This window comes from Ovis canadensis, chromosome 1 (genome assembly GCF_042477335.2).
Source record: "Ovis canadensis isolate MfBH-ARS-UI-01 breed Bighorn chromosome 1, ARS-UI_OviCan_v2, whole genome shotgun sequence".
Classification (NCBI taxonomy): Eukaryota; Metazoa; Chordata; class Mammalia; order Artiodactyla; family Bovidae; genus Ovis; species Ovis canadensis.
The window spans coordinates 70951220-70964143 of record NC_091245.1 but is presented as its reverse complement, the minus strand read 5'-3'; the positions used below and the strand labels follow the sequence as shown (position 1 = coordinate 70964143).

Below are 12924 nucleotides of genomic sequence, written 5' to 3'. Positions count from 1 at the left end.
TAAGCTCTGTAGTCCCTACCTTTGCTCTTGGGTAATGAATGCTCAACACTCATTAAACGTCCAGTCCATACCTTCCTTTTTACAGGATGTTAAAAGTGCAGAGAATACAGCTTCTCCCACATGGAGGTGATGCAGGCTAAACTTCACAATATTAGGCAGTTAATCTTTAGCATATTAAGTTCAATGTAATTCCAATTAAAATCCCAGCAGGATTTTTAAAGGTAAAATACTTCAGAAAATTAATGAAAAAACCAATAGAACTGCTAAATCAACCTTCAACAGAAGAACAAAGAGGGGAAGACTTGTCCTACCAGATACTGTGATGTACTCCAGAGAAAACTGTTCTGTACTGGTAAGAATCTATAACAGCAATGCAACAGAACAGGTATTTCCAAAACAGATCTATTTACAGGAAACTGTTAATGATAAAAATGATACTACAAATCCATACAGACAGGATATATTATCCATTAAACATGTGTTATAGAAACTGTTTCACTTAAAAAGGAAAAAAAGTTGTATCCCTAGTTCACAATACAAAAAAAGGTGAACTCCAGATGGACCAGACATGAAAGGTAAAATACGAAACATGAAATCTAATTAGAAAATGTAGAATACTGTTTTGATCTTGGAAATGAAGAGATTCAAAAACATGGAAATATTCTGCAAAAGCACAGATGAAAACAGAACAAAATTTATAGCACAATTATCACTTACGCAAACTTAAAAATGCACATGTAACACCATACATAAGAACACATACATACATAAGAATATATTTAAAATATATTAATTATATTCCAGTGGGTATGTTAAGACAATTGGTAAATGAGAGAAGGGATTTGACTGAGGATTGGAGAAACTAGACATATAGTGGCCATAGACTTGGGATGACACTGTATACTAGTGACATACATTATAGGTAACTGAGTAGCAGGACTCAAATCATCTCTCAAAAATATTCATTACTACTATCACTATTTCCTATTTGCCTTTGGCACAGTGGTAAAGAATCCACTTGCCAAGGCAAGAGATGAAAAAGACATGGGTTCAATCCCTGGGTCGGGAAGATCCCCTGGAGTAGGAAATGACAATCTGCTCCAGTATTCTTGCCTGGAAAATTCCATGGATAGAGGATCCCACTGGGCTCAGTCCATGGCATTAAAAGAGTCAGACATGAATGAGCACGCACATGCATTTTACTATTTGACAACACACACATAAAGACTCTATCAATAATATATCTGTACCTATAATGCTATTATTATTAGAGAAGCATTTCATCACTAGTATTGATATCCATCTTGAAAGAAACTGCCTTGATAAAAAGTTTCTTTCCTTGAAATCTAGTGGGGAAAAAAAAAATTAATCAAGTGGAGACCAAGGATTCTACCCACTCCTTTGTTCGCTTCAGTCATGTCCAACTCTGTGCAACCCTACAGACGGCAGCCCATCAGGCTCCTCTGTCCCTGGGATTCTCCAGGCAAGAACACTGGAGTGGGTTGCCATTTCCTTCTCCAATGCATGAAAGTGAAAAGTGAAAGTGAAGTCGCTCAGTAGTGTTCGACTCTTAAGACCCTTGACTCAAGAACTTGAGAACTAGATGCGTAATTCAAATAGTGTGGCTTTTTTTTTCTCCCCAACCCATTTCCCAATTCATCCTGCAGCTAACTAGGAAATTATCTGAATATTACTTGTGACACCGCAGACAGCTTATTTCATCTGTCTGATATAATCTCTGAGGACTACTACAAGGCTACTATTAAAATATATGAGGGATTTCCCTGGGAGTCCAGTGGTTAAGATACTCCTAGAGCAGGGGGCACAGTTCAAGCCCTTATCAAGGAACTAGTATCCGACATTATGCACAATGCTGTCAAAAAAAAAAAAAAAGAAAGAAAAAAAAGATTATTATATATATGTAACTGAATCACTTTGCTGTACACATGAAATTAACACAACATTGCTAACCAACCTAGGTCTCCTGCATTACAGGCAGATTCTTAACTGTCTGAGCCACTAGGGAAACCCTCAATCAACTATACTCCATAACAAAATAAAGTTAAAAAAAAACAAAATACATGAGTTATGCACTTGACAGTATAATTTCTCAAAAATGGTAGAAGAAATATTAGAAACTCAATGTCCTTTCAGGTTCAGTATTTTTCCTTCAATAAATATTGAATAAGTACTGGACATGGAACAACAGACTGGTTCTAAATAGGAAAAGGAGTATGTCAAGGCTGTATATTGTCACCCTGCTTATTTAACTTATATGCAGAGTAGATCATGAGAAACACTGGACTGGAAGAAACACAAGCTGGAATCAAGATTGCCGGGAGAAATATCAATAACCTCAGATATGCAGATGACACCACCCTTATGGCAGAAAGTGAAGAGGAGCTAAAAAGCCTCTTGATGAAAGTGAAAGAGGAGAGCAAAAAAGTTGGCTTAAAGCTCAACATTCAGAAAACGAAGATCATGGCATCTGGTCCCATCACTTCATGGGAAATAGATGGGGAAACAGTGGAAACAGTGTCAGACTTCATTTTTCTGGGCTCCAAAATCACCACAGATGGTGACTGCAGCCATGAAATTAAGACGCTTACTCCTTGGAAGAAAAGTTATGACCAAACTAGACAGTATATTCAAAAGCAGAGACATTACTTTGCTGACTAAGGTTCGTCTAGTCAAGGCTATGGTTTTTCCTGTGGTCATGTATGGATGTGAGAGCGGGACTGTGAAGAAGGCTGAGCACCGAAGAATTGATGCTTTTGAACTGTGGTGTTGGAGAAGACTCTCGACAGTCCCTTGGACTGTGAGGAGATCCAACCAGTCCATTCTGAAGGAGATCAGCCCTGGGATTTCTTGGGAAGGAATGATGCTAAAGCTGAAACTCCAGTACTTTGGCCACCTCATGAGAAGAGTTGACTCATTGGATAAGACTCTGATGCTGTGAGGGATTGGGGGCAAGAGGAGAAGGGGACGACCGAGGATGAGATGGCTGGATGGCATCACGGACTCGATGGACTTGAGTCTGAGTGAACTCCGAACAGGGAGGCCTGGTGTGCTGCGATTCATGAGGTCGCAAAGAGTTGGACACGACTGAGAGACTGAACTGAACTGAACTAAGTGCCTATTCTAGGCCTGGTGAACGAGACAGTCAAGGTTCCTATCTTCGAAGCTCAAGATCTTGGTAGGAAAGACTCAAACAGACTTTTCTTCTTAGTTCTTCAGTTCAGTTCAATCACTCAGTCATGTCCGACTCTGCAAACCCATGGACTGCAGCACACCAGGCTTCCTTGTGCATCAACAACTACCAGCGCTTACTTAAACTCATGCCTATTGAGTCGGTGATGCCATCCAAGCATCTCATCCTCTGTCGTCCCCTTCTCCTCCTGCCTTCAATCTTTCCCAGCATTAGGGTCTTTTCAAATGAGTCAGTTCCTCGCATCAGGTAGCCAAAATTTTGGAGTTTCAGCTTCAGCATCAGTCCTTCCAATGAATATTCAGGTCTGATCTCCTTCAAGATGGACTGGTTGGATCTCCTTGCAGTCCAAGGGACTCTCAAGAGTTCTCTCCAACACCACAGCTCAGAAGCATCAATTTTTCGGCACTCAGTTTTCTTTATAGTCCAACTCTCACATCCATAGTTGACTATTGGAAAAACTATAGCTTTGACTAAACGGCCCTTTGTAGGCAAAGTAATGTCTCTGCCTTTTTTTTTTTTTAATTTTACTTTACAATACTGTATTGGTTTTGCCATACACTGACATGAATCCACCACGGGTATACATGAGTTCCCATTCCTGAAACCCCCTTCCACCTCCCACCCCATATCATCTCTCTGGATCATCCCCGTGCACCAGCCCCAAGCATCCTGTATCCTGTATCAAACATAGACTGGCGATTCGTTTCTTACATGATAGTATACACGTTTCAGTGCCATTCTCCCATATCATCCCACCCTGTCCCTCTCCCTCACAGTCCAAAAGTCCATTCTATACATCTGTGTCTCTTTTGTTGTCTCGCATACAGGGTCATCATTACCATCTTTCTAAATTCCATATATATGTGTTAGTATACTGTATTGGTGTTTTTCTTTCTGGCTTACTTCACTCTGGATAATCAGCTCCAGTTTCATCCATCTCATTAGAACTGATTCAAATGTATTCTTTTTAATGGCTGAGTAATACTCCATTGTGTATATGTACCACAGCTTTCTTATCCATTCATCTGCTGATGGACATCTAGGTTGTTTCCATGTCCTGGCTATTATAAACAGTGCTGCAATGAACATTGGGGTACATGTGTCTCTTTCAATTCTGGTTTCCTTGGTGTGTATGTCCAGAAGTGGGATTGCTGGGTCATACGGCAGTTCTATTTCCAGTTTTTTAAGGAATCTCCACACTGTTTTCCATAGTGGCTGTACTAGTTTGCATTCCCACCAACAGTGTAAGAGGGTTCCCTTATCTCCACACCCTCTCCAGCATTTATTGCTTGCAGATTTTTGGATTGCAGACATTCTGACTGGTGTGAAATGGTACCTCATTGTGGTCTTGATTTGCATTTCTCTGATAATGAGTGATGTTGAGCATCTTTTCATGTGTTTGTTAGCCATCCATACGTCTTCTTTGGAGAAATGTCTATTTAGTTCTTTGGCCCATTTTTTGATTGGGTTGTTTATTTTTCTGGAATTGAGCTGCATAAGTTGCTTGTATATTTTTGAGATTAGTTGTCAGTTGCTTCATTTGCTATTATTTTCTCCCATTCAGAAGGCTGTCTTTTCACCTTGTTTATCGTTTCCTTTGTTGTCCAGAAGCTTTTAATTTTAATTAGATCCCATTTGTTTATTTTTGCTTTTATTTCCAGTATTCTGGGAGGTGGATCATAGAGGATCCTGCTGTGAAAAAATATGGAACACTTCACGAATTTGTGTATCATCCTTGCGCAGGGGCCATGCTAATCTCTGTATTGTTCCAATTTTAGTATATGTGCTGCCGAAGCGAGTTGTCTCTGCTTTTTAATATGCTGTCTAGGTTGGTCATAGCTTTTCTTCCAAGGACCAAGTGTCTGTTAATTTCATGGCTGCAGTCACCATCTGCAGTGATGCTGCAGCCCAAGAAAAGAAAGTCTGTCACTATTTCCATTGTTTCCCTATCTATGTGCCATGAAGTGATGGGATGAGATGCCATGATCTTAGTTTTTTTCAATGTTGAGTTTTACGCCAGTTTTTTCACTTTTCTCTTTCATTTTCATCAAGAGGCTCACCAGTTCCTCTTCACTTTCTGCCATAAGGGTGGTGTCATCTGCCTATCTGAAGTTACTGATGTTTCTCCCAGCAATCTTGATTTCAGCTTGTGCTTCATCCAGCCTGACATTTCACATGATGTATTCTGCATATAAGTTAAATAAGCAGGGTGACAGTATACAGCCTTGACATACTCCTTTCCCAATTTGGAACCAGTCTGTTGTCCCATGTCCAGTTCTAACTGTTGCTTCCTGACCTGCATACAGATTTCTCAGGAAGCAGATCTGGTATTCCCATCTCTTGAAGAATTTTCCACAGTTTGCTGTGATCTACACAGTCAAAGGCTTTGATGTAATCAATAAAGGAGATGTTTTTCTGGAATTCTCTTGCTTTTTCTATGATCCAATGGATGTCAGCAATTTGATCTCTGGTTCCTCTGCCTTTTCTAAATCCAGCTTGAACACCTGGAAGTTCAAGGTTCATGGACTGTTGAAGACTGGCTTGGAGAATTTTCAGCATTACTTGGTTAGCATGTGAGATGAGTCCAATTGTGCAGTAGTTTGAACATTCTTTGGCATTGCCCTTCCTTGGGATTGGAATGAAAACTTAAGTTCTTAGGGCTGATTCAAGCCCAGCCACCAAGTTCAGGTTACATGCTTTCTTAGTATACTATATATAGCTCTCCAATCACTGTACTTTCCACACTGTGCTCCATTTGCACAGTGGAGCACTAATTTGTCTTTACTTCTCAACCCTTCTCTGAGAGGGGAAAAGACTGTCCCAGTTTTGTTTACCAATACTTCCCAGATACACAGCACAGTGCTCAGAATGCAGTAGAAACACAGTAATCAATAAATTATCAGCAGGACTCTTAATTAAAAACAGTCTAAGAGCCAAACAAGTGACTCACCTCCCTGATAGGAACTTCTGTCCCTCTATTGTGCTTAAGGTTTCCTTATTTTTCTGTAATAAACCCAATAAGCCAAGACAGATTCACTACAACCATGTCTCAAGTACCCCTGCCACTAACCTTCAACCCGTAAGTACTTAGCAGCAAAGAAAGAAGGGAAGAAAAATCTAGTCCCAATTCACTACTGCAATCTCCCACTGGAGCACATTCCACCTCTTACTCACCTCAATCCAGAAACTCAAAAGGATATGCAATAGCAAGAAATGACTAGCACTGCCAAAGGAGAAAGGGAAGGAAAAAAAACCTATTCTGCTGCTACCTTAACCCCAAGCATCTCAGGTCCTGATCAATCCCATCTCATCTTAAAGAGTAAAAGTTGCCATCTTGCCCAGGCTCTTTCCTACAATTTCTTCCCTTCCCTACCATGTGTTTGGGATATAATCACATGTGAAGAATATAATGTAACCTAACAATGATGCCACTTCTGATGGGACCTTTCACAAAAATACAGTCAAATTCATGAGGTCAAGCAGGGCCAAAGCAGAGCCCAGATATAAGGGAAGTAGAAGACAATCTACAGAACCTTCACCCTGCATTAAAGCAACAGGGAAGAAATTCTCTTTTGAGGCAAATATAGCAAAATGAAGTTTGAGGTTGGCTGCCTTCTGACTGGCTATGGTTTCACTGTAGAACATCTAACGGAACCAGGGTTGGACCTAGAGGACAGACAACATAAGCAGGCAGCTTTATGGCTGCTCTACTCAAGTGCTTAGTTTTAGAAACAATGAAGACAAAATAATGATTACATTTTTTAAATCAAGTATTACAGAAAGGATTAAAATGAAATGCAGTAGTTCCCCACCAATCCCTTCCCATATTTCAGTCCTGCTCTCCAGAGACTGATGCTTTCACCCATTTCTCTTGGGAGGTATCACCATATTTCTAAATAATGTGCTTATATTTCTCTTTTTTAATTGTTCAACTTCAGATCTTAACTATTTATTATAAAAACAATAATCACCAAACCCCTTCCTCTACAAATCTTACTGGACTATTTTCAAGAAATCAATGAAGTGTTTTACTCAGCTAAATGGCATACATTTATTATATATCCTTTCTTATTCACTTTTTATTTTTCCTAAAATTGCTTATTAATATACTAGTTTAGTGTCTCCTTAGTTCAAATTGTCAGACTGTCAATTTTTTTCCTCACATATAAGTTTTACTATTAGAATTCTCCTCATTCCTGAACCAATCTGCACTAATAATCTTCTAGGCCCCATCACCTTTGAAGTTTCCCTTATCACTTTATTTTCTGGATCATATATTCTTTTGTTGAACCAGCGGCTTGCAATAAAAAGATGTGTGCATGTACATATTCTGAATCTTTATGTATCTAAAACTATTCAGTCCTAGAGAGTTTTATGTTGAAAATAATTCTCTCAGAAGTCTGACTGAACTCCTAAACTACATCCAGCACTTAGCACTGACAATGAAAATCAGAATTATGCCACTCTGCTTTTTCCTCCCTGGTAGGCTAGTGCTTTTTTCCCTTCAGGAGGTTTTTAGGATCTTCCTTTATCATTGATATCTTCAAAATTCATAAGGATGTGTCTAGATGGAGGCTCTTCTTTTCATCATACTTGCTCACTTCTCAGTAAACCCTTTCCATTATCTACTTATTCAGGAATCATTTCTTCAGTTTATCTTGGGCTCTCCTTTCATGCAACAGGCTTTCAGTGAACTTTTCCTTGTTCACTGATATTTAAGACTGCTGCTGCTGCTGCTGCTGCTGCTAAGTCGCTTCAGTCGTGTCCGACTCTGTGCGACCCCGTAGACGGCAGGCAACCAGGCTCCCCCATCCCTGGGATTCTCCAGGCAAGAACACTGGAGTGGGTTGCCATTTCCTTTTCCAATGCATGATAATGAAAAGCGAAAGTGAAGTCGCTCTGTCATGTCCAACCCTCAGCGACCCCATGGACTGCAGCCTACCAGGCTCCTCCGTCCATGGGATTTTCCAGGCAAGAATACTGGAGTGGGGTGCCATTGCCTTCTCCGATTTAAGACTGAGGTTATAAGAATTTGCATGTGAATTCTTCCTTCTGATACAGAACTTAAAGAGTGATGAGATAAGCTTCAGGGTTATTAGCTGGGAAGGCAAAACTTAGGTTGAAAAGCCAAAGTATGAAGGTCTTTCTTCAGAACCCCCTCCACGTTATTTACCTGAAAAGCTAGACAACTGGGTGTGGGTCAGTGGGCAGTGTCCACCTGTTTAAGATACGGACATCTTACTTCTCACAACTGTCGATGTTATCCTCTCCACCGTCACCTTGCTGGAACACCTGGTCAGGGTTACCACTAGAGGCTTAGAATCAGCAGATACCTCAGTCCTACAGCTGGGCAACGCTGAGAAGAAACACGCTCAATTAGAGCACAGGTTTAAATTTTGAAACCATTACAGTGGGTAGAAAGTATTAGGAACACTGCAAATAAGTTATATGACAAATTATAGACCAGGCGACTTGGAATCCTAATTCCCATTCACAGTGAATTATGTATAAAATAATACATATTAAATATGTATATGGCTTTCTTTGGGGGGAGGAGGCACACTGCACAGCATGAGATCTTAGTTCCCCAACCAAGGATCAAACCTGCACTTCCTACACTGGAAGCAGAGTCTTAACCATTTGAATGCCAGTGTAGTCCCAGATTACACCCTTACTATAAACAACTAACTCATACACTTTTGTCTCCTAAGCTGTTAGTAGCTGAAAACTGGTATCTCAGAACAAATATACTTTTAATTAACCAGACAATTTAAGCAACAAAAACAGTCCGTTCCCCAAACAATTTTGAAGAAGAGGTCAAACGGAAGTTAAGGCAAATATGATGATTCTACCTGTTAAATATCTGCTACATCCCAGGTACTATGCTAGGTGGTAAGAGAAACATATATAACGTAACACCAAGGAACCACAGACTAAATGGGGGAACAAAAGGGCATGAAAAAACATTTCCTATAATGAACAAACTCAGAAAGAATTTCTAATCTATCTAGGAGCAAGAGACAAGATCAGTCAAGACTTCATCAACACTCAGCTGATTAACCTGAAACATGAGCAGTAGTTTCCCAGATGAACTTTATAAAGGGCTTTGTAAGCCTAGGGAACATATGCAAAGGCACTAAGTTCCACAACAATACACACTTTTCTAGGTACAAAACTTCAGAGAAAAAGCAGCAAAAAATAACACTGGCCAAATGAAAAATGCATATAAGGCACGCGCGTGTGCTCAGTCATGTTGGACTCTTTGCAACTCCGTGGAGAGTAACTTGCCACGCTCCTCTGTCCACAGGATTTTTCAGGCAAGAATACTGGAGTGGGTTGCCATTTCCTTCTCCAGGGGATCTTCCTGACCCAGGGATTGAACCTGTGTCTCCTGTATTGGTAGGTGGATTCTTTACCACTGAGCCACTTGGGAAGCCTACCTATACCCAGTACCTAGCACATAATAGGTTATCAATACCAGCTGAATAAATAAACATACAAATAACTATATGCTATCAAAGGAGAGAAAAGATGGAAACTGTAATAAATCCACAATAATCTATGAACAAGAAAATAACAACATGAATTAGAGTCATGTATAGCAGGGCTTTGAGTAACTTAGTTTTTATACTTTAGGCTTTCCAAGGTTTTCATTTTAGTAATGATATTAAATAATTTTAAAAGTATACTGGACAGATATCTAGAATTAACTCCATGTGGTATTAAAAGCAAACGAGAAATTTAGAATAATTCCCAGGTTTTCAACTTGAGAGAATGGGAGGATAATACAAGGGAAATTAGGAGGAAAACAGCAGCCATGTTAAATTATCTGTTTCATCAAAGAACAGATGTCTATTAGACAAAATATTTATAAACACTGACCATATACTAAGACATAAAACAAGTCTCAACAAATTTCAAGCTATAAAAATCATATGGCTTATGTTCTCTGACTGCAATGGTATAGAACTAAAAAGCCATAAGAATATAAATTAAAATTTTAAAAACTTAGTCATATACTTCTAAAATAACCCACGGGCCAAAGAAGCAACCATAATGGAAATTATCAAGTATTTTGAGTTGAACAATTATAAAAATATCATATATTAAAACTTTTCAGATATGGCTAATGCAGTACTTAGATAAGTCACTTTTTAAAATATCTATTAATAGAAAAGAAAAACGTTAAGACTTATTTTGTAGCCTAATATATAATGTATCTTGGAGAATATTTCATGTACACATGAAACACATGATGGAATAGAAGAAAGTATATTCTATTCCTTTTGAATGGAATGTTCTGTATATATCTATGAAAATCCACTTGGATCATTTAAGGTCAATGTTTCCTTTTTGAGGTTCTGTCAGCATGATCTATCCACTGATGAAAAGGGAGTATTAAAGTCCCCTATTATTATTGTACTGCTGTGTATTTCTCCCTTGGGTCTCTTAATTATTGTTTAAACATTAAGTGATCCCATCTGGGTGCATAAGTATTTACAAATATTATATCCTCTTGTTGTATTGACCCCTTTACCATTATGTAATGCCCTTCTGTGTCTTTTATTAGTCTTTTCCCACTACAGTGGTATGAAACTACAAATAGATTTTAAGAAAAAAAAAAAACGAAAAAAATCACAAATACGTAATTAAACGACATACTACTGGACAACCAACAATTCAAAGAAAAATCAAAAGAGATATTAAAAAATATCTTAAGACAAATGAAGATGGAAAAAGAACATACCAAAACATACGGGATGCAGCAAAAGCAATTCTAAGAAGGAATTCCATAGTAATACAGGCCTATGTCAGGAAACCAGAAAAATCTATAATAAGCAACCTAACTTTACACTCCAAGGAACTAGAAAGAGAAGAACAAGGGCAAGAGTTAGCAGAAAGAAGGAAATAACAAAGATCAGAGCAGAAATAAATAAAATAGAGACTAAAAAGACAATAGATATCAAATTGCCAACATCCGCTGGATCATGGAAAAGGCAAGAGAGTTCCAGAAAAACATCTATTTCTGCTTTATTGACTATGCCAAAGCCTTTGACTCTGTGGATCACAATAAACTGTGGAAAATTCTGAAAGAGATGGGAATACCAGACCACCTAACCTGCCTCTTGAGAAACCTGTATGCAGGTCAGGAAGCAACAGTTAGAACTGGATATGGAACAACAGATTGGTTCCAAATCAGAAAAGGAGTGTGTCAAGGCTGTATATTGTCACCCTGCTTATTTAACTTCTATGCAGAGTGCATCATGAGAAACATTGGACTGGAAGAAACACAAGCTGGAATCAAGATTGCCGGGAGAAATATCAATCACCTCAGATATGCAGATGACACCACCCTTATGGCAGAAAGTGAAGAGGAACTCAAAAGCTTCTTGATGAAAGTGAAAGAGGAGAGTGAAAAAGCTGGCTTAAAGCTCAACATTCAGAAAACGAAGATCATGGCATCCGGTCCCATCACTTCATGGGAAATAGATGGGGAAACAGTGGAAATAGTATCAGACTTTATTTTGGGGGGTCCAAAATCACTGCAGATGGTGATTACAGCCATGAAATTAAAAGATGCTTACTCCTTGGAAGAAAAGTTATGGCCAACCTAGATAGTATATTCAAAAGCAGAGACATTACTTTGCCAACAAAGGTCTGTCTAGTCAAGGCTATGGTTTTTCCAAGTAGTCATGTATGGATGTGAGAGTTGGACTGTGAAGAAGGCTGAGTGCCGAAGAATTGATGCTTTTGAACTGTGGTGTTGGAGAAGACTCTTGAGAGTCCCTTGGACTGCAAGGAGATCCAACCAGTCCATTCTGAAGGAGATCAACCCTGGGATTTCTTGGGAAAGAATGATGCTAAAGCTGAAACTCCAGTACTTTGGCCACCTCGTGCGAAGAGTTGACTCACTGGAAAAGACTCTGATGCTGGGAGGGATTCGGGGCAGGAGGAGAAGGGGACAACAGAGGATGAGATGGCTGGATGGCATCACTGACTCGAAGGATATGAATCTGAGTGAACTCCAGGAGTTGGTGATGGACAGGGAGGCCTGGCATGCTGCAATTCATGGGGTCGCAAAGAGTCAGACACGACTGAGCAACTGAACTGAACTGAACTGATGAAACCTAAGACATGGTTCTTGGAAAAGATAAACAAAATAGACAAATCTTTAGCTAGTTACCAAGAAAAAGAGAAATCAATAAGATCAGAAATGAAAGTGGAGATGATACAACTGATACAACAGAAACACAAAGAATCATAAAAGACTACAATGAACAATTATACACCAACAAGGACAACACAGAAGAAAACAAATTCCTAGAAAAAAACAAATTCCTAGAAACATACAACCTGCCAAGAATGAATCATGAAGAGAAAATCTGAACAGACTGAAGTGGAGATGGAACCATTAATTTTTAAACAAACTCCTAACAAACAAAAATCCAGAATCAAATGGCTTCATTGCTAAATTCTACAGAACATTCGATGAAGAATTAATGCAAATCCATCTCAAACGCCTTCAAAAAAATAGAAGGCAAGAGAACAATTCCAAATTCATTTTATGAGACCAGCATTAGCCTGAGACCAAAACCAAAGATTCACAAGAAAAGAAAACCACAAATTAATATCCCTGATAAACACCGATGCAAAAAAATACTCAACAAAATAGTAGCAAACTGAATTCAACAAAATATTAAACAATCACACAC

At 38.9% G+C, this 12924-nt stretch overlaps 1 protein-coding gene and 1 pseudogene across 6 annotated transcripts in view; both read right to left on the bottom strand.

Annotated features, from left to right (window-relative positions):
* MTF2 (metal response element binding transcription factor 2) overlaps positions 1 to 12924 on the bottom strand; it is a 75124-nt gene that overhangs the window by 38779 nt on the left and 23421 nt on the right. The window contains exon 1 of one of the 6 annotated variants that reach the window (XM_069598039.1): positions 8385 to 8435. The exons of the other annotated variants lie outside the window; for them this stretch is intronic. The gene's annotated coding sequence lies outside the window, so the exon portion shown is untranslated. Of the gene's footprint in view, positions 1 to 8384; positions 8436 to 12924 lie in introns of those variants that run through there. 6 annotated transcript variants of the gene reach the window in all.
* Positions 4910 to 5009, bottom strand: LOC138431413 (U6 spliceosomal RNA; annotated as a pseudogene).